At 38.1% G+C, this 23,166-nt stretch overlaps 1 pseudogene across 1 annotated transcript; it reads right to left on the reverse strand.

Annotated features, from left to right (window-relative positions):
* Window positions 1–2,035: 2,035 nt before the first annotated feature.
* Window positions 2,036–17,156, reverse strand: LOC309631196 (T-complex protein 1 subunit zeta pseudogene; annotated as a pseudogene). The gene has a single exon. The product of its transcript is annotated as a T-complex protein 1 subunit zeta pseudogene (transcript).
* Window positions 17,157–23,166: the final 6,010 nt, after the last annotated feature.

Genomic DNA, 23,166 nt, shown 5'->3' on the forward strand with positions numbered 1-23,166 from the left:
GGATTCAGGTCACAAAATCCATTGCTGTTGCTGTAGCTTAATTCAAGATTCTGTGAGATATATATGTTTTATATGGCTTTAAAAGAAGCCTTCCTAAAAATAACAAATATAAATTTTGAAGAGTTTTCAGAATCTTTGCTAGCTTTTGTGGTTTCAATATTCCAACACATCTTTCTTGAGTTAACTTTGGTGCACTCTTCCTTTTTTGAATGGAGAGAAGCTCATATGCATTAGAAGTACGATATAAATGAAGACTCTGGTCTGCCAACTTATAAATGTCTAAATGAGTTATTTTGCTGTGCATGTTTTACTCATGTTCAGGCAGTATGGTAGAGAAGGAAGAGTACTGCAAAGTCAGGAGGCTAACTTATAGATACTGGCCAAAACAATTCATATCTCAGGACCTATTTTACCAACTATAATTGAAAATTATAAAACTGATGATAATCCATTCCCTTGCAGTTATAAAACTGATGATACATTCATTCCCTTGCAATTATAAATATTAAGATACTATCTGAAGTGTTTATTATTTTACTTTTTTATTATAAAGATAATAAATACTTTAAAACTTAAGCAATATGGAAAGTATTTAGAAGATATTAAAAGAAAACCTTAAATTCCACCATCTGTAAGAAAGCACAATCAATATTTTGTAAATGTTCTTCCAGATTCCTCCTCTTTAGGATTGAACACGTAACTTGATATACATAGGTGTATACTATCTAATATATGTTGCTCTCATGCCTTTTTACATTTAAAAATATGTCAAAAGAACTTTTCATATCAATGAATATACATATATGCCTCATCTTTTTAAAAGGATACAAATAATTCCATTGTATGGAGGCACTAAAATTACTTAATTTCTCTTGATAGGTTTAGTTTTTCTTCCTTTTTTTAATATTAGTTTTTTTTTTTTTTTTAAGGTTTCACATTTATTTATTTATTTATTTATTTATTTTTGGCTGTGTTGGGTCTTCGTTTCTGTGCGAGGGCTTTCTCTAGTTGCGGCAAGCGGGGGCCACTCTTCATCGCGGTGCGCGGGCCTCTCACTATCGCGGCCTCTCTTGTTGCGGAGCACAGGCTCCAGACGCGCAGGCTCAGTAGTTGTGGCTCACGGGCCTAGTTGCTCCGCGGCATGTGGGATCTTCCCAGACCAGGGCTCGGACCCGTGTCCCCTGCGTTGGCAGGCAGATTCTCAACCACTGCGCCACCAGGGAAGCCCTAATATTAGTTTTTGATATATCTATTACAAAGATTTCCCCCAAGACTTTCATTTTTCTTTCAACATTGTTTATAGTATAATTTTGGTTATTGTTTTTTATTATTTATAATTTTAAAATTTGTTTAGTTTGAATGCAAAAAAAAAAAAAAAAAAAGCCATGTCCATGATAAGTGTGAGTTCCTTGGATCATCTTCCTTGCAATCTATACTCTTTGGGAACATGGAGCATGGGGTTAATATATAGATGGGCAAAGATTTGAGAATTTGAAAATTTGAGTTGGATTCCTGGGCACAGGAAAACAGAATCTCCAAAAATAAACTTAGCTCACTTCACATGTTTGCCTGAACACTGTTCAGTTTGGTTTTTATCACCTATGGTTCAGTTCTCAACCAAGAAGTTTAGAATGAATAGCATTCAATGGTTTAAAAATAAAATGAATCCAAGTCTGAAGGGATGAGAGGTCAGTAGCTCTCTATATGTTTGCAAATAACCTGGTAAAATTTTTGATTAGTAGAAACAAATTATTTACTCCCTAAAGCAAAATAAAGGATATAGACAAGCTTCTTTAAACTAGGTATTAGGTATGCTTCTCATTATGTATTTTTCTACAATATAGTTTTTCAAACCAGTGCTTTTAATATCATATACATAAATACCTATGTTATATGAGAAACAGTGGAGTGTAGCAGAAATAGAATTGAATTGAGATCTGGCTCATACTTCTAATTTTTGCCAATGACATGCTGTAATTTTGGAGAAAGGCCAGAATTTCTATATTGGTCAATCTGTCCACTTTTTCTTTCCTTCTTTCTTTCTTTTCTTTCTTTTTTTTTTTTTTTTTTTTTTGCACTGGAGACCTTACCATTTCATGCCATCCAGATTGTCCTAAAGTCCTCTGGGGATTTTTAAGAGCCAAATCATCAGTTTTACTTGATCAGGAAGGAAAATACCTTATAAGCAGTTAAGTTTATGTAGATGATCCTGAGGAAGGAGGATTTTCATCGTTACCATTTCAGCTGTAACAGACTTTGTTTCTCCTCCAGCATTCAACACTTCCCTCACTGCTCCTTTTCTCAGCTAGTGAGCTCACCTTGTTCTTAAAATAAAAAGATCAAGGCTATCCTTCATTGATTCTCATCTTCATATCATTCTGTTGTTTTCTACTGCTACAGACATCTCTTCAAATTTTCCCAGTCTCAGAAGAAGAGTCTTAGAAGTGCTAACCTTGCCCTGGTACACTAGATTGAGATTTTTTGCCTCCCACTTGTCCCTTTCTTCTCCATTCCATTTCTCCCTCCTCTAGTTTCAATAATTCACATCTCTCTATCTTGAGGAAAGCCTTTGCTTGACCTTAGTCACTCTTTCTTCTAGTCAACTTGTATCTGCTTTGTTTTTAACACATACATCAACCTATGCTGCTCTCCCGTCATCACTCTGTCCTTACTTCTGAAGCGGTTTTCATTCCACTCACTTACTGAAGCAACTCTTTCAAAAATCACCATCTTTGTTGTCAAACACAATGACAAATGCAGTCTCCTTGACCTGTTTGTAGTTTTTGACACTGTTCACTGTATTTCCTTCTTGAAACACTCTACTTCTTTGTCTTTAGTGAAATGGCACTCCACTACTTCTTTTTCATCTACTTATGTCTGCCCTCTCTTTTATTGGATGATTTTTAATTCATTTCTCTGTTCCTTTTTATATATTCTGTCAGTCATCATATAGTACTGTGAAGGAATCAGAACTCAAAAGCAGATATACCATTAATTGGTGGTATTACCTTAGGGATTTCATTTATTTGTCTGTTATTTTCTTCTATGTAGCATGAAGACAAAATGCCTGACTTGAAAAGAGACAATGAGGATTAAATGAGAATCTATGTAAGGCATCTTAACCTGGCCAGTGTTAATGCTAACCTACACAAGTCATCTGTGTTTGATCACCTCCTTGACATCTCTGATAATTCCAGCCCTAAACATTTTCTTCTTTTCTGGCCACATATGGTTAAGAAAATCATGTGCTGCACAATTTTATATTTAATTATACACCATATTTTGTCAGTAAATGTTAGTTCTATTTTTCTTACTACAACGTAGAGATCCTCCCCCAAAATTCCACTGTATGCCTCTCAACACTAATATATAGATCGGTTTTCAATAAATGATAGCTATTTGTGAATTAATTGACCTGAAACTTTCACTTTACCCTCCTCTGGATTTAGAACAAGTAGTCAAGAAAACTATGAATGTGTAGGAATTTAATATCACCTTCTAAATCATTGCTCTGGTTTCCTTGGACTTCCATAAATGTGATTACATTCTAAAATAAAGATAACATGGGTGCTAATTTGCTAAAAATTACCCTCATTCTCTAGATTCTTGGGGTCAAACAATACCCCATTTCTTCCATTGTTTCAACAAATACTTTTAGAGTACAGTAAAATGCTAGACACTCACATATTAATAGGGGAGACAAACAGGCAGGCAATTCTGTTAGGGTGTGGTACCGAATATCACGTGGGAAAGAATGAGGTATTATAATGTACACAGAAAGAGCATTTAAATCATTCTTTGGATGGAGGGTATTCTGAAAAGGCTTCCAAAGGAAATCATTTCTAAGATGACACCTGGGAATTCATTTTAGACAATAAATATAAGATTAACATCTTTATGTAATTGTTTTTAAAGGGGATGCACATCATTTGCTTTTAAATAAAAAAATTTAAATGTCTTCACTCCCTCCCCCACCCCTTTTTTTCCCCCAAATTACTACCAAATTCTGGACCTGTGAGGCCTTAAATTGGGTTTTTAGTTAAGAGATATTGGAAAGAATAATTTATTTTTAGCAATCAAATGTAAGAATATATGAAAAAAGTAAAAAGTCAATTAAAATATACTTTTTACCTGTTAATCATAGAAAGGTAACAAAAAGCTTCAAACCTACTACTCTATTAGAAGCTAAGAAAATCATTTTTTAAAATGGCATATAACACACAGAAAAATATCAAAATGAAAATTCAGATGATCCAGTATCAAAACTGGATAGTCAAAGATTGTCAAAGACCTAAAGTTATACACATGCTCCCGAGATCTATGTGAGGCAGAGGAAACATTTTGTGACTGGAAAACGTCACACCAAAAGGTGTTTATCCTTCTTGGTTTGGTTGTGTGTGGAAAAGGGTTAAGGTTACTTTCTTTTTTTCATGAATGAGTTTATTTAAAGTGAAGATAACATCTATACCTCTGAGGGGTATGGAGAATAAAACAAAGATGAGATACACAGATGCCCTGACGTTTGTGGAGAAAAGTCATTGTATACATATTTCTTATGAATAATACAGTGCCCCCAAAAAGATAAATATTCAAATCAATGAATTTTGTGTTGTGCCCAATTTCCTGTTTAGAGAGAAGGGAAAATGTTTCCCTTCCATTTCCCTACTGCACAATGAAATTAAAGCAAATGGAAAAGAGAATTCAATTTATCAAAATTCCCCATTGGGAAACCAGTGGCTCTCATTTTACACACTACTTGTGTTTAGCTTTAGGGTCTTTCACCTAATTCTTTCCTTTGAATTAATTAAAAGTATGTTTGAATGTGACAGACATTTCCAAATTCCCTGTAATGTGACAGGAAGAGCTTTTTTCCTTTTCATTTTTCTTTTTTTCTCCATAACTATAGAAGCTCCAAGCTCCAAAGATATTACTACAATGCTGCAAGGTTGTTTACCTTCGCTCCTTCACAAAAGATAATCCAACAAATTACATTAATTATAAACCAATATGTTCCGTTCAATTCCCATATGAGCCAAACCTGGGGATGAGCATCTGCTCTTATTTTCTGAGCTCGGTTTTGAGGACAAGATTCACAACAATGCTCAATCCATAATTAACAGAAAAATTAAAGATGCAACATCCCGACATCCTGCTTTTTGAAGCAGTATGCTTAAAAATATACATGCCTACTCCTGGCAAGCTTCCTTTTTCTTCCAAACTCAAAAATAGCCTATTGTTATCCCTGACACGTTTTTGTTTGTTTAAAATACTTACATTTTTATTGGACTTAAAATAAACATGAAAATATTTTCTACAAAAAGAATGAACAACCATGTCCCACTGTGATAATTTTTTTTTTTAACTTGGGGTTTCTTTTTTCCCTAGAGGATAATCTCTCCTTCTCCCTTAAAATGATGTTTATGGTGTATTAAGCATGTTGTTTCATGGTGGGGGAAATATATAGAAATGGGCAAAATTTACTTAGGATACTTGATTTTCTCTTTTTTCCTGCTTGACCCATAAAAGGAAATAATAGTAAGTTATACCAGATCCTCATATACATCTACACATATATTTAGTGCATACATCTTTTATTTTATTCATGGAAATCCCAGTTAAGCAGTTGGTGGTAAACAAATATTTTAAATATCTGCATTATAGATACCTAATTCATATATAGCATCCATATGTGATTGAATATAAATAGGCATACTGTTTAAGTACACCCACACACCACGTACAAAGTGAATGGAGAGCAGGGCAGTGAATGAGCTTCTCTTTTTCCTGTTCACGTGTGTAATACCTGAGTCTGATGTGAAGATGAGCATTCTTTAGATAATTTTTCTGAGATCCTCAGAAGAAAGAAAGTCACAAAGTCAGCATAATTCTATGCATCTCTGAAGTACTTTACTGTCATTTATCTTTATTGCATATTCAGTCATGAAGGGAGAGATATCCTGCTTTCATTGATCTTCCTCTGCTGATCTTCAAATTATTCCGAACACCACCTCTTCAAATTATTCCTAACACCACCTCTTCAAATTATTCCTAACACCACCTATTTGAACCTAGAAATTCTTGTTTTAATGGAGTTGATTTTTATCATTGAATTCATGTTGTTTTGGGGGAGAGACAGATATGATACAAGATCCTTAGTTTTTTTGAGTAATAGGAAGACCAGATAACCTTTGTGGTGGTTCCACAGAGCACTGTGTGTCAGGAAAATACTAGTCTGGAGTCTAGTGGCTGAGACTCCTGGTCTGATCTCTAACATTCTCTATGCAAAGAAAAAGTTTTTCAGCAGGGAGGTCTGGGAGGGCAGCTGGCTCTGGCTTCACATTCACAAAGGGCCTGTAATATATATGTTGATGTTCTCTCCAAAAGAAGTTTTACATATAATCATGAGCAAGATTGAAAGAAGAAAATTGTAGTCAAGACGCTTTCAAATACAAATAAGAGAAAACCCAACTAAGTTCTGTTTCTTAAGGTTTTAGAAAAATATTTTGCTAGATTAATAAAATAGTCACAGGCTGGCAGTTCTGGTGGATCAATAAAGTCATTGAGAACAGATGCAGGCTCTTCCATTTTTTTACTCTTCCATCATTAACACTTGGTTTTGTTCTTAGTATTGCCACCTCATTACTTCAAAATGGCTGCCACAGATCCAGACATCATACCCGTACATAACATGATCCAAAGTGGAAAGGTCTCTTTCCCCAGAATTGGGTCCCATGACTACCTCTAAGTAAATAATAAGGAGAATAATACTATGATTATATGAACTCAGTAATAATTCATTTCCATTATTTTCTCAGACTGGGAATATTTCTGCCAATGGGGAAAATGCTATTGTGTAGGTAAATAAGAATTTTCTTGCCACCAAATATCTGTCATATAACCCTACACATAGATTACTAGGTCATACTGTCTGGAGAATATGTATGTGTGCATCCACACATTCACACACACACATATTCCTTTACTTGTAATTATTTTGCATTGTATATGATAATTAATAATATTCATTTGTTAAACAAAAACATTTAAAAAATATAACATGATATTTGTCTACCTGTTTTGACATTTTTTAATACTTCTTTTAAATATATGGAATGGTATAGGCCTCTCTCAATCTCTGAGAGATAATGGTGGTAGAGTTTACCAGCTGTATGACCATAAACATTTGCTACTAAACTTCTCTGTACCTCAGTTTGTCCATGGATGAAATCAATATAAAATTCCTGGACTGCCTAATTGGATCATACTTTGTGGGAAGGATCCAGTGCATGATTACATGAAATTGCCTTGAGAATAACAATACTTTGTAACCTGTATTTTATGCTCTTAGGATTTGATACTGAGCTGAATTGCAAAGATAGGTAGGTGAATCCCAGGCCCCAGTGCTGGTCATCATGAGGACTTCTGAGTGAAGGAACAGAAGGCCCACTGATTCCACTTACCCATCTCTCCTGCCTAGTCAACCACAATATGCCTCAAAGGCAAAAAGTCTGACTGTTGGCCCAGTTGTCTCCTGGAGTAGTCTGACTCTATCAGGAGATACTTCCCAAACATCATATTATTTAAGTTATTATTGTATGATGTGTGAGAGATTGAGTAGACCCTGTAGAGTCTGAAGTTAAGACTTCGTAAATCACAGTTTCCTGTGGTTTTTGTCTACTCTGGCAACTTTTCAATGAGATTTACTGCCACAGGCCATGATTTTGAATATGGCCACACCCATTTCCACAGATGTTGGGAACACTCAGTTTGGAATTTTTACCATGCCATTGGTAAGTGAGCTTCTTATACCTCCTCTGGTTCAGATATTGCCACACATAGGATATGGCTGGGTTCAGACCTCTGATGTGGTCGTGGACATACTGCATTTAGGTGAGGGTTCAGTATCTCCTTTTTTTAGTTCACAATGTTTATTGAATACTGTCTCGGGCCTGAGTTTTGTTTGCTGAATTTATAAAAATATATAACCAAACCTTTAAGGAGTTTAAAGTCAAGATAAGGAGGCAAAATCTATAGGTATAATATTATTTTTACAGCATTTATACTACGTTATAATTGTGTCATTGTCTCCCCTAAGCAATAGTAAATTTGTTTGCTTTTTAAAGACTATTTTTTTAGAGCAGTTTTAGGTTTACAGCAAACTAAGAGGAAAGTACAGAGATTCCTACATACCTTCTGCCCCCCACACATGCCCAGCCTCCCCCATTATCAACATCCCCCCCAGAGTGGCACATGTTACAATTGATGAACCTGCATGTCACATCGTTATCACCCAAAGAACATAGTTTACATTAGAGTTCACTCTTGGTGTTGTACATTCAATGGGTTTAGACAAATATATAATGACATGTATCCATCATTATAGTATAATACAGAGTATTTTCACTGCCTTAAAAACCCTCTGTCTTTTGCCTGTTTATCTCTCCCCTCCTTCCCAACTCCTGACAACCATTGATCTTTTTACTGTTTCCATAATTTTGCTTTTTCCAGAATGCCATATAGTTGGAATTATATAGTATGTAGCCTTCTCAGATTGTCTTCCTTCACTTAGTAAGAATGTATTTGTGTTTCCTCCAAGTCTTTTCATGGCTTGATAGTGCATTTCTTTTAGCACTGAATAATATTCCATTACCTGGATGTACCACAGTTTATTTTTCCATTTACCCACTGAAGGACATCATGATTGCTTTCCAGTTTTGACAATTATGAATAAAGCTGTAAATATCCATGTGCAGGTTTTTGTGTGGACATAACTTTTCAGCTTCTTTGGATAAATACCAAGGAATGCAATTTCTGAATTGTATGGTAAGAGTACATTTAGTTTTCTAAGAAGCTGCCAAACTGTTTTCCAAAGTGATTGTACCATTTTGCATTCCCACCAGCAATAAATGAGAGTTCTTGCTGCTCTACATCATAATCATCATTTGGTGTTGTCAATCTTCCAGATTTGGGCCGTTCTAATAGGTATATACTGGTATCTCATTGTCGTTTTAATTTACATTTCACTGATGGCATGTGATGTGGAACATCTTTTCATATGCTTATTTGCCATCTATATATCTTCTTTGGTAAGGTGACTGGTAAAATTTCTTGCCCATTTTTTAATCTGGCTGTCTGTTTTCTTACTGTTGAGTTTTAAGTGTTCCTTCTACATTTTGGATAACAGTTCTTTATCAGATGTGTCTTTAGAAAATATTTTCTCCTAGTCTGTGGCTTGTCTTCTCATTTCTTGACATCATTTTCTGCAGAGCAGAAGTTTTTAATTTTAATGAAGTTCAGCTTATCAATTACTTCTTTAATGAATTGTATCTGTGGTATTGTATCTAAAAAGTCATCACCGTACCCAAAGTCATCTAGTTTTTTTCCTATGTTATCTTCCAGGAGTTTTATAGTTCTGTGTTTTACATTTAGTCTTATGATCCATTTGGGGTTGATTTTTATAAATGGTGTAAGGTCTGTGTCTAGATTCATTTTGAAAAGATTGTCTTTGATCCATTGTATTGCCTTTGCCCCTTTGTCAAAAATCAGTTGACTATGTTTATGTGGGTCTACTTCTGGGCTCTTGATTCTGTTCCATTGACCTATTTGTCTCTTTTTTCACCAATACCACACTTTCTTGATTACTGTAGCTTCATAGGAAGACTTGACTGGTAGTATCAGTCCTCCAACTTTGTTCTCCTTCAAAATTGTATGGCTATTCTGGTTTTCTCCTCTCCCTATAAACTTTAGAATCAATTTGTCAATATCCACAAAATTACTTGCTGGGATGTTGATTGGGATATCTGTAAGATTCTTAAGGATGGGGATATGTCTTCTCTTCCTCTCTGGATACCTAGTATGTTATTGGTGCCTGATTTATAACAGTTGCTCAATACATACTTACTGAATAAATAAAATTACTAATGATGTGATCAGAGAATTAAGTCAAATATATAAGACACTGAACAAGTTCAGGATTCCTGGAAGCAGGAGGGTGGTGAGGAGGGAAGCTGAAATCAGATATGGATGCATGTGGGTAAAAATGAAAGTGGGGTAGAATTGAGGGAGTAGAAAGAATGATGGGGCAGGATTTTAAGAAGCAACGTGACCTTTGGAAATACCCAGAAGTGAGAAACATTTTTTGAGAAACACCATCAAAACTATATTGGAGGAAGGAAAGTATTTTTTTTTTAAAGCTATAACCTTATTTATCATTATTTACTTTTACTGCACCAGGAAAGAGGCACATGAACACTCATAGCATATTTACAGGTTTCTAGTGTAAAAAGGCATTTTCTTTAAGATCTCTAAGGTTGGGGTATGCAAGAATGTGGAGACTCAGAAATTAGAAGGCTTAAGAATTTGCCTTCATTGATAGACAATGTGACAAGTTTTGCTGAGGGCTATGTGGCAGAGAACAAACTATGAGAGATCTTAAAAGCTGAAGGATTTTTTCCCCCTCTAAAATTTCTTCCTAGAAAAATAGATATCTTCTAGATATCTTTTGTGTCTCATGGATTTCCTGGCATTTTTATAAGGAATCTCAGTCATTTCTGCCTTATGTTCAGATACCACAACTTCTGATAAAATTTGCTACTTAGATATGTGTATTTTTCATGGGACTCTAACACATCCTTGTTCTTAAAATCTCCTGGAAACCAGTATAATGCAATAGGCCAAAGGTTCTTGTCATTCCAGGCTAAGAACCAATTCACCTGATTGTAGAGCTATAAGCAGAAAAACTAACTGTAGGTCCAACCAAGTAGTATGGAGGAGGCTACCTCTGTGTTTCCACCTTGTGACAGTTGTGTCCTGAGTAGCAACAGGCCAACGTTAGGAGAAAAGAGCAAGATGGGAGAGTCCTAAAAGACTTCTGACTGGATCTCAGTACATTTGTCCTTACTGCTCATGTCATGGTTAAAAGCCTCCTTTTCCTCCTTTTCCTAACTTTTCTGTTCACTTCTTCTTCCATTCTGTTTTTCTTTCCTTTCAACATCTTCCCTAAGCCCACCTAGACAGTAAAACAGAAGAAAAGTTCCTTTTGTGGCCAAATGTTTTAATATGGTCTGGAAAGTGTTCACTATTAGATTCACTAAGCTGAATATTTCTGTAGACACTGTGTCTTATAACTCATGAAAATCTCTTTAAAATGGCTGTTTGTCTACATGCCACTCATTTTGTTCTAATTAATAAATAATCAAAATTTTCATAAAACAGTGGACCAACTGCAAAAAGATTTGTGTGGGGGAGGGGAGTCTGAAGATAATTCATTATGTGAAAATGTTCATTCAAACAAATGGGTGCATGTTTTCTTTACAAAAATAATTTCATCTTAGAGCATAAAGAAATACAATCTAATTTTTTAAAAACCTAATTTTCACCTATATTTTCAGGATTCTGCTGGGGAGAGATAAGATAAAGAGGCATTCATCCTTGTAATTTTATTTTATTTTATTTTTTCAACTTCATGTTTATTGCACACTCACTATAGGCAACTGACAAGTCCTCAAAACACAAAGCGTAGCAACACACAACTTCACTTCCAAGGGCTTCAGATATACCTGCTGTATTTTGTGGAAACATGTAGAAGAGAACAGTAATTTGGGTGAAAAAAAGAGGACACTTGATGGTTTGGGAGGGACATCAGCCTAAGCAAATGTTCCGAGTGTGAAAATACGGTCTTGCCTGAAAACCTCTTATCTCACCTAGTCCTTAGTCACCACGCCTTCAACCATGTTTTTAACCTCGCTTTTCCTATTTTTGCCACCTTAGACTTGCAGCTCTTTCAATTCCCTTGCCTCTAATTCCATCTTTCTACTCACTACAACTTAACATTTCTGGGAAGCATTTTAGCAAAGCTATTTCAAAAGCATGAAAAGTCCAATTTGTCCAATAGTTTTTTTTTACTCAAAAGCAGCGGTCCCCAACATTTTTGGCATCAGGAACCGGTTTCGTGGAAGACAATTTTTCAAGAGGGGAGATGGTTCAGGCAGTAATGTGAACGATGGGGGGAATGGGGATGGTTCGGCGGTAATGCAAGCGATGGGAAGCAGCAAATGAAGCTTCCCTTGCTTGCTCGCTGCTCACCTGCTGTGCGGCCTCCTTCCTAACAGGCCCGCTGACCAGTACTGGTCTTCAGCCTGGGGGTTGGGAGAACCCCTGCTCAAAAGGATTTATACTAAGGAAGCAGGAATGCTTTCCAAACCTTAAGTTACTTAAGTCTTATTTATAACTAGCATAAAAATCGAAAACTTAAATGCTTAATGACGGGGAACTATTGGAGATAAATTAAAATACATTCATTAGAAGAATTATTAAACCATTAAAATTTGTTTTTCAAGGAACATTTAATAACAAGGTAGATAACATATGCTTATCTAACATGTATTTTTATATCACTGAAGCTAAAGTAAAATGTCCTTTTTATTGGGTAAGCGTGGCCTGCTGTATGTGTACACTGCAGTACAATTTAAAAAATACTGTAATTATAATTTCAGAACTTCAGAATCTGAATAGGTGCCAGTGTTCTCTCTTTTTTTTATATGGGAAAAAAATCCTTTGAAAATCTTTTGAAGCTTGGACAAAAATTCCATAGCTATATTCTTAGTATCACTCTGTAGAGTCTTCATGATTCAGATGATACAAGGGAAGCTTCAGTGCAACCTTTTAGAGAAGACATTCCAGCTCTCATGATCTCATCAACCAGGAGAATGTTGGTGACAATCACAGTGCAGGAATGAAGACGCTGTTTCTTTACGCAATAGTTATCCCATACGCCTACTTCTCTTGTTACCATTGGCTCACCTGTGTTCAAGTCCACACCCACGAGTTGACCTGATTCTGAATGTTCTGCTTGAACTTTAACGAGTTTCCTGAAAGTCAAAACCAGAGTTCTGAGCAAGAACCTTGGGAATAATGAGCAATGTATCAGCAAATGCTTGAACTCCAAGTTGGGCCCTGCCCTTTACACTGGGCTTGTATTTAATCAGGGCTTCTGCCATTGCCACTTCCACTGCACCAGCACCGGGAACTACACAGCCATCATCAATAGCATTTTTAACAGCCCTCAAGCCATCTCTTATTGCATCTTTGATTTGAGTAAGTGTGTGCTTTTTTGGTCCTTTGATCAACAATGTGACCGAGCAAGGATTGTTACATTTCTCAATAAAGGTGAACTTCTCTTCTCCCAATGTATATTCATAGACAAGTCCTGCATGTCCCAAACAATCAGGATTTAGGTCATCAAGAGAATTTAGGGCTACCCCACCACAAGCAAGAGTCAGTCTTTTCATATTTCTTCTTTTAGCTCTGCACAGAGCTACTATGCCTTCTTTTGCAAGAGCATCTAAGGAAAAGGTGTCAATTCCCTTTTGATTAATAACAACAAATCCTTTATCTGAATCATCACAGGATTTATTTTTCCGGTCTATTATTTTTTTAACTCTGTCTTCAATGAATTTTCTTTCAGCTTTCACTAGTTTCTCTCTCTCTCTCCTCTGCACTCTTGTAAAAAAAGCCAGAATTCACTTCTGTTTTTTCATATTCTAATGACACGTTGCATGTGAGGATGTATGCATCTTCTACTCTCTTTTTCATATCAGGATGCCATGCCCCATGGTCCAAAACAAGACCTCTGATTAAGCTTCTATCGGTTTCAGATTTAGGTTTCATCTCCATGATCTCAACCATGAAGAGGTCAATAGGTTCGTCTTGTTTTTTAATGGCTAAAATGGAGTCCACTACAGCCTCTGTTAAGACATCAGCAAGTTCAGCATGAACTTGAGTACATAGAGATGTTCTGGCCACGTCTATGGTGTTTCCCTGTCCATTCCTTTGCTTACTTTGACTTGTTCCAAAAACTGAAGTGCCTTTTCCTTTGCACCTTCAAATCCTTCTGTAATTATTCTGGGACGAAGACCTTTAGAAATGTAGCGATCCACCTGCTTCAGGAGCTCTCCCATGATTAGGACATTGGAAGTGGTACCATCACCAGTTATGTCATTCTGGGCTGTTGCTAATTTGGCTGTTAAGGAGGTTGTTGTGTGTTGAATTTGCATTTCATGAAGCAGCATATTTCCATCTTTAGTGAGCTTGATGTCTCCAGCACCAGAAACAAGCATCTTCATGGTGCCCTTAGGCCCCAAGTTGGTCCTCAGCACATTCTGCAGCCCCCGGGCCACGCTGATGTTGACCACCAATACCCCCTAGGCTCAGGCCACCTCGGTCTTGGGGTTCAGGGTCTTCACGGCCACCATAGCTGACCCAGCAGAAGAAAATGAGGGAACCGGAAAGCCCAGAGCCAGTTCAGCATGGCCTGCCATCCTTGTAATTTTACACTGCTCTTTTTTTGTTTGTTTGTTTCAGTCTCCTACTTTCACGAGACAGATTTCCTCTCACACAGAGACCTGACTCTAGGAGGCTTCTGCATGGCAGAAGCCTATACTTCACTTCATGGAATTGAGGGCTTTTTATTAGAGCAAGTGTTCTTAACTTGGGAACCATTCCTTTAGGAGCTTCATTGTTCAGGTCAAGAGAACATGCTTAAAAATGCTTGAGGACTCAAAGAGCTTTTGTTTATCTGGGTTAGAGCAAAACTGGACAAGTGTTATTTTATTAAGGGTAGCTGCCATGTGTGATTTAAACCATTATTGATGAACTTTTAAAATTCTGTTATGTGAAAATAGATGGTTTTATCTTACTAACTTTGGATCGGTCTTTTACCCACACATAATTTTATATCATCATGCATTGGTCATTTGAAAATATTGGCTACTGAGTTATGCAGATATTCCAAATGTTGACACATTTTATAATACAAGCTATTTTAAAAATACTATTTGTTAGTATCACCTTTGAGCTCAGAAAATTCTTCAGGTATTGGGAAGCTATTAGGCTCACAGTAGCCTATATAAGTCTTCTAAAATTTTCATTTTTGCTTGAAAGCTCAAATTTTTCCTTCGGTGACAAATACTTTCAGTTTTTATTCCTTGAAGCAATAAGCTCCCTTTGTTCATTTGTGAGAAAATGTCTGCCAAATACCTAAACTATGGTCTGAATACTAGTTTGTTGGTCAGTCATTCCTTCAAGTAAAAATAAAAGTTCTAATAAAAAAAAAGCTATTAGTTCAGCTCACAGCTCAAACACTCATGCCTTTTCTCAGAGCAACCGTTGTACTGTACTTCAGTATGTAGCAGAAGTGTTGTATGTGTACTTCCTGTTTCACACACAGAATGTGACTCAGGTTTGAGACCTAAAAAAAATTAATTACTTTTATTGCTTCCTCAAGGACTTTAAGTGAAACTGTCATTTTTAAACAGCAAGTGCATAGCAGTGAAGAATAAAATGACTAATAAAGAATACAATGAATACAATGACAGCTTGGTGCCACTGCCTTGATTCATCCTAAGATGCCAATGGTTTTATCCATCATTACTTTTGTGTCAACAGTGCACCTGTTGACACAGAGAAAATAGTAAATAATCTCTGAGTGTATTTACAAAAATAGGTTTACCTCTTGTATGTCCTATAAAGTCTTGGGGACATCCAAGCATATACAGACCACAATTTGAGACCCTCTGCTCTAGAACACCAATGGGTAGATGCAAGTGTATATGTATATAGACTGATTGTATACATAGGTTTGTATATTTCTCTTCGGGCAATGTTCAAAGCCTTCATCACATTGTTAGAGGATGTCATGTGACCTAGCTGTTTTTCAAATGAAGAAATACAGCTTAAAAAAACTGTCATTTGGCCAAAGTCACACAAATTTGTGTGTGTGACATGGTAGATTCAGGACACCATTTTATTTCTTTTTGCCCCCAAAGTCCATATTCTCAACCTCTATGCTAACCATAGCATTAGGCATTTTGAGAAATGGTACAGGAATACAAGAATGGTAAAATGCAGTAGGTGGCCCCAAGAAGTTTACAATCCATAAAGGAAGATGAGGCAGATAAATAAATTTAAAACTCAAATAGCATAAAAATGGTAGATAACATTAACCTAAAGTATTGGGAGGCTTTGGAAAAGGAAGTCCCATCACATTTCGAGACCAAGAAAGACTTGGTGATCTTGAAAGGAAGATGGCATTTGGGATGATCTGATGGATGGTAGGGTTTTACAGAGTAGAGGAGATTGTTATAGATAGAAGCAATGGCATAAACAAAGGCAGGAAGCCAGGAAATTGAGGGCTGTGTGTGGGAAACCATGAGTAATCTAGTTCAGCTGGAGTGTCTGGGAATCATATACAAATGAACTTAGTAAAATGTGTTGGAATCAGAGGGCCATATGCCAAACTAAAGAGTTATATAAGATTCACGTTTCCATGGAGCCATTGAGAGATTTTTGAATAGAGTTTGGATATAACTGGGCTCTTGCTTTGGTACCTTCTTGGGACACTATTACTCACTGAGCAGTAATTATTTAATACCAGAACACTATAAATTGAAAGAGTTTATGAAGAATGATTTATTATCATTGTTAAGAAAGAATGATCAAAAGAATTATTTCCTTTATCTGGTAAAAAAAACAAAAAAGATGAATGAACTGTCTTTAGAGTGTAGGTTTCTATTGATGCTTGAAAAACATATTCACTTGCATAGTCATTTCCTGCTTATCACTGGATCAATACAATGGAACAATTATTAGTATTTCTCAAAATGGTTTCTATTCTTATTGTTGGGTCCATACTAAAGATGTGACATGACAAATGTAAAAGGAGCATCAACTAAGGCTTCTCTTCAGTCTGCTCACTCCAATTTGAACTATTAAAACATGTTTAAATTATCTTGGAAAGAGTAAATGAAGCCTCAGTATAAACCATAACACAGAAGATAATGAGTTAATGAAAGCAGGAGTCCCACATTCCTGCTCTGAAGAAAGACCTTCTATAACTACAGGACTTGCTGGGCTTCTACTGCCAAATGCAGGTTGCTCCATACCTGTATTCTGAGATTGTTTGCTTGCCTCTGAGGGCCTCACAGAGCCATTAGTTGCCCATCAAATGTCTTGTACTTTAGATGAGTGAGGCTTATGAATATGCATCTCTCCCATAAATCCCAGTCTGTAAAGGTTCACATAAATTTCATCTTTCATCTGGAAACCAGTATTCCACTGGCTGAGTACTGTTGCTGCCACTACCGGTACTAGTACCACTGCTACTATTGAGTACTAAGTACTAAGCTTGTGCTAAATGCTTTATATGCAATCATCTGAGATTGGTTTATTTCCTTGATTTTTTACACAAGAAAACTGAAGCTTAAAAGAGTTAAAAGTTTTTTCCCAAATGTACACAGCTAGTCAAGCAGCGGTCTGTCTACAAAGATTCATGTCATGGCCCTCGTCCCTCACCTAGCTAATGCCTACTTATCCACAAGCCTCAATTTAAATGCTATTGCCTCAGAAGACTTGTCTGACCCACTAGACTTAATTAAATTAACTTTCTATAAATTTATGTATCTCCCTTACTTAACTTTTTAAATACTACTTTCATATTATATCAATACTTACTTGTTTAATATCTGTCTTTACTGCCAGACTCAAAATTCCTTTAAGGGTACAGACAGTATCTTTCTAGCTCACTTCAGTATCCCTTTGATTGAAATGATGAATTGACTTACCCTAAATTATTTACAGTACTCATGCTGTTGGGATACTCCTGTGGAAAGAATGATGCTAGCTGGAAAGATATCACATTTCAGATACTATTACCATTAATGCCTCAAGAGCCTTTTATCTCATCTCTTAGACCAAGAAAGATGGCATTACAGGGCAGGTAAGTTTCGGTGAGGCAGAAGAGGAAGTAACTGCTCAAGAGCACTGGAATTGGTTGGGCACCTGACCTGGGGACCCTAAGCAATGGGAATTCATAATGAAAGTCCTGGGCATCCACGGTCCAAAGAGAGACCCCAAAACAAACAGGAAAAATAGAGATAAGATAGCAACACATGTGTTTTTTCAGCTAAATCTACCTTCCCCCAAAACTTTGCTTATCCTTCTCCCACAACAGTGGGTCTGGGTATGGTTCTTAGCATAAGTAAGGCTAAGCTTGGAATAACTAGTGGGCAGAGAAGAAATTTGAAGATGGTGTACTTGGAACACTTTTTCCTCAGTGGTTAGCAAGGTGCCTTTGATCAGTGTACATTTGTTGACAGAGTGATTGAAATGTCCTGACAGAGTGATTGAAACGTCCACTGATTGGCAAAAGGTTTCTGTCTCCTTTCATGTATATTGTTACTTAATTTGGTTCCTTTAGATTTAGTAAACTCTTGTGAGTTTACGCCTTTTAGAAATTAGTGTATGCAACTGAAGTCATAAAATAATACTCACTGTTAATGTGTAAAACTGATTAAACTCTTTTTTAAAAGTGCTGGTTGACACATGCAAAATTGATTTCATGACCTACTAATGGATTGCAAAACTCTTCCTTGTAAATTTATTTTTAAATATATACCACACCCATACAGACATGCATTTCTGCATATACTGGGTCAGTATGTACAAGGGTTACATGTCTTACCATCCCAGGCAGAATAGTTTGAAAGGTACTGTTCTAAATCAATGCTGAATTCTCTTTCCCAGTCCTTGCTTGGAAACATCTTGTATACCCTGTGCTGCAAACCATCTCAGTCAGGTCCCCAAGCCCATTTGTAACCTGGAGGCAGATCTCCCTTTTGCGGAAATTGCAGGATTTCTGCACATATTGTTGATGGGGAGGTCTGTCTCGCTCAGAGGCATCCAGAAGATCAACAGATATTTCCTTTTCTGGAAAAATACTCCAGGGCGTGGAGAGGCAAGGAATGAGTTTTTTAACTGACTTGGATGGCAACTCTTTCTTCCTCCCTTCCTTTTTTTGATTTTTTTTTTTGATAAATTTGTTTATTTATTTATTTATTCATTTTTGGCTGCACTGTGTCTCTGTTGCTGCACACAGGCTTTCTCTAGTTGCGGTGAGTGGGGGCTACTCTTCGCTGCATTGCATGGCCTTCTCATTGCAGTGGCTTCTCTTGTTATGGAGCACGAGCTCTAAGGTGCGTGGGCTTTGGTAGTTGTGGCACGTGGTCTCCGTAGTTGTGGCTCGTGGGCTCTAGAGCGCAGGCTTAGTAGTTGTGGTGCAAGGGCTTAGTTGGTCCGTGGCATGTGGGATCTTCCTGGACCAAGGATTGAACACATGTCTCCTGCATTGGCAGGCAGATTTTTTTTTTTTAAATAAATTTATTTATTTTATTTATTTATTTTTGGCTGCATTAGGTCTTCGTTGCTGCGCGTGCTTTCTCTAGCTGTGGCAAGCAGGGCCTACTCTTCAGTGCGGTGCGTGGGCTTCTCATTGCGGTGGCTTCTCTTGTTGCAGAGCATGGGCTCTAGGGCTCACGGACTTCAGTGGTTGTGGCACATGGGCTCAGTAGTTGTGGCTTGTGGGCTCTGGAACACAGGCTCAGTAGTTGTGGCGCATGAGCTTTGTTGCTCTGTGGCATGTGGGATCTTCCCGGACCAGGGCTTGAACCTGTGTCCTCTGCATTGGCAGGTGGATTCTTAACCACTGTGCCACCAGGGAAGTTCATCCCCCATTCCTTTTTGAGCATGGCTCATAAATGTCATTGTCCTAGTATTTCTCAAGTACCATGGGGCAGAACTTAATACAATTCTATTTTATTAACCAGTTTCCCCTTTTCTTGTTAATTATACTTTAAAAATGACTATGTGCAAGAGTATCTTTCCCAGGTGGGCTGCAAGGGGAAAAGAGATTGTTTCATCATTTAGTTCAGCACTGTCAATATCCTCTATTGGTCATTTACACCAGAGAAAAGGAAAATGAAAAAATGGGAGATTGTGCAAGTTGTTACAAAAACACAATTTAGGGAGTGCCAAGATTAGAAGGTTAGTGGGGCTAGTTCACTGGAGAATTGATTAGGACAGCATCCCCCAAACTGCTTCTACCAGAATTTAAGAACCATTTATTTTTGTAGGGCCACATTTCAAACCCCAGACTGTGAACACACCTTTTTCTTAGGTTTTCTTTTTTTTTTTAAGCTCAGTCATCTGAATTTTAATGCTAACCTTTTTCCTTATGAACGGTTGTCATTCGGCTTGATTATTGTTCTGGTTATAATATGTAATGGAACCATTTTATATATTTTAAGTCACAAGTTTTTTTCATGCTACGTCCAAGGTATAAAGAAATACAGTGAGGAATTTGAACATGAACCTGACATCAAGGACCATCCAAAGAAGATAAATCTGTACCTATTTAAAACAATTGTGGCTGGACATTATAGTTACCCAAGAAGTTTTTGCAAAACACAGAGAGACAGGTTCTCTCTTGGACCAATTAAATGTAAATTTCTGTAGGTGGAGCTCAGGCATTATTATTTCTTAAAAACTTCCCAGGTGATTCTCATATCTCACTGTGGTTGTGATCCACTGAGGTAGATTGAGAAGTCATGAAAAAAAGAATAGAAAGAGCGTAGAGTCTGGACATAGTCCCAAGATGGTGGAGTAGAAAGACCCTGAGCACACCTCCCCTCACGGGCACACCAAAATAATAACTATTTACAGAACAACTATCAAGGAAAAAGACTGGAACCTACCAGAAAAGATCTCATACAACTAAAGATGTAAAGAAGGAACCACAACGAGACAGGTAGGAGGAGTGGAATCGCGGTATAGTCAAGACCCATACTCCTAGGTAGGCAACCCACAGATGGGAGAATAATTACAATTGCAGAGGTTCTCCCCAAGGAATAAGAGATCGGAGTCTCACATTGGGCTCCCCAGCCCAGGGCATCCTGTGCTGAGAAGATGAGCTCCCAGAAAGTTTGGCTTCAAAGGCCAGTGGGGCTTACTTTCAGGAGACCTAAAGGGCTGTGGGAAATAAAGACTCCACTCTTGACACACACAAAATCTTCCATGCTCAGGGACTTAGGGCAGAAGCAATAATCTGAAAGAATCCTGGGTCAGACCTACCTGCTGATCTTGGAGAATCTCCTGGGAGACAACTGGAGCTCACTCTGGAGACAAACACTATGGCAACCATTTTGGGGAGCTTGTCTTATCACACGGACACTGGTGCTGGCAAGTACCATTTTGGAATCCTCCCTCTAGCTATTAGCCTCAGGACCCAATCCCAACTCCGCCCACCAGCCTGTAGGCACCAATGGAAGCTTCAGGCCAAGCAACTAACTGGGCAGGGATACAGCCCCACCTACCTGCCTTAAGACCTCCTGAGCCCACAGCCACCCCTGAACATGGCCTTGTCCACCAGAGGGCTGAGGACCCAGCCACACACACCAGTGTGAAAGCACTGTATCCAGGATCCCCAGGCCCCTGCAGCCAGAGACACCAGAACCCAGGTCTACCCACCAGTGGGAAGGCACAAGCCCCAGAATCTCCTGGGCCCTGGCCCTGCCCACAAGCTAGCCTGCACTAGCCTCAGGATGAGCCTCACCTATGAGCAGACAGACAGCCCCAGGACAACCACAGCCCTGCAGCCAGCTGTGTCAGGAACAGGCCCTACCCACCAGTGGTCTGACACCATCTCTGGGAGCCCTGGTCCCTGCAGCCAGACCCCAGGTTCCAGCTTTGACGACCAGTGGGCTGGCACAAGCCTGGGGCCCCTCAGGGTTCCATAGCCAGCTGCCTCATGACCTGCCCCACCAACGAGAGGCTGGCAACCAACCAATACCAGGGGCCAGCCACACCTACCAGATCACCCACATAGCCTGCCACAACAGAAAGACCCACACAACCATCATAAGGGGGAACCATAGAACATATAGCTCTGGTGACCAGAGGGAAGTGTGCTGCTGGAATGCATATGGTGTCTCCTACAAAAGGCCATTTCTCCAAGGTCAGGAAACATAACCAACCTACCAGATAAACAGAAATCAAAACAGCAAGTCAAGCAAAATGGAGCAACAGAGAAACATGTTCCAAATGATGTTCCAAAGGAAGGAACCAGATAAAACCACAAAAGAAGAATTAAGTGAAAGTGGAGAAAGAGTTCAAGGTAATGATCTTAAAGATGATCAAAGAAATCAGGAGAAGAATAGATGAACAAAACAAGAAGTTAGAAGTTTTTAACAAAGAGTCAGAAAATATAAAGAACAACCAAAAAGAGATTAAGAATACAATGAGTGAAATGAAAAATACACTAGAAGGAATCAACAACAGACTAAATGATGCAGAGGAACAGAGCAGCAAGCTAGAAGACAGCAGCAAGCTGGAAGAGTAGTGGAAATCACTGAAGCTGGACAGAAAAAAAGAATTTAAAAAATGAGGACAGTTTAAGAGACTTCTAGGACAACATTGAGCATACTAACATTTGTATTATAAGGTTCCATGAAGGAGAAGAGAAAAAGGGGCAGAGAACATATTTGAAGACATAATAGCTGAAAACTTCTCTAACCTGGGAAAGCAAACAGACATCCATGTCCGGGAAGCACAGAGAGTCCCAAACAGGATCAATGAAAGAGGACCACAGCAAAACACATTGTAATTAAAATGGCAAAAATTAAAGATAAAGAGAGAATATTAAAAGCAGCAAGGGAAAAGCAGTAAGTTATATACAAGGGAATGCCCATAAGGCTATCAGCTGACTCTTCAATGAAATTCTGCAGGCCAGAAAGGAGTGGCATGATATATTTAAAGTGATGAAAGGGAGGGACTTTCTTGGTGGCACAGTGGTTAAGAATTCACCTGCCAATGCAGGGAACACAGGTTCGAGCCCTGGTCCTGGAAGATCCCACATACCATGAAGCAACTAAGTCCGTGTGTCACAACTACTGAGCCTGTGCTCTAGAGCTTGTGAGCCACAACTAATGAGCCTGAGTGCCACAACTACTGAGCCTGCATGCCACAACTACTGAAACCCATGTGCCTAGAGTCCGTGCTCCACAACAAGAGAAGCCATCACAATAAGAAGCCCACACACCGCAATGAAGAGTAGCCACTGCTCACTGCAACTAGAGAAAGCCTTCCCACAGCAATGAAGACCCAATGCAGCTGAAAAAAAAAAAGTGATGAAAAGGAAAAGCCTACAACCAAGATTACTCTACCTGGCAAGGCTCTCTTTCAGTTTTGATGGAGAGATCAAAACTTTTACAGACAAGCAAAAGCTAAGAGTTCAGCACCACCAAACCAGCTTTACAAGAAATGTTAAGGCAACGTCTT

The sequence above is a fragment of the Balaenoptera borealis genome, assembly GCF_965194805.1.
Source record: "Balaenoptera borealis genome assembly, chromosome: 6".
Lineage (NCBI taxonomy): Eukaryota > Metazoa > Chordata > Mammalia > Artiodactyla > Balaenopteridae > Balaenoptera > Balaenoptera borealis.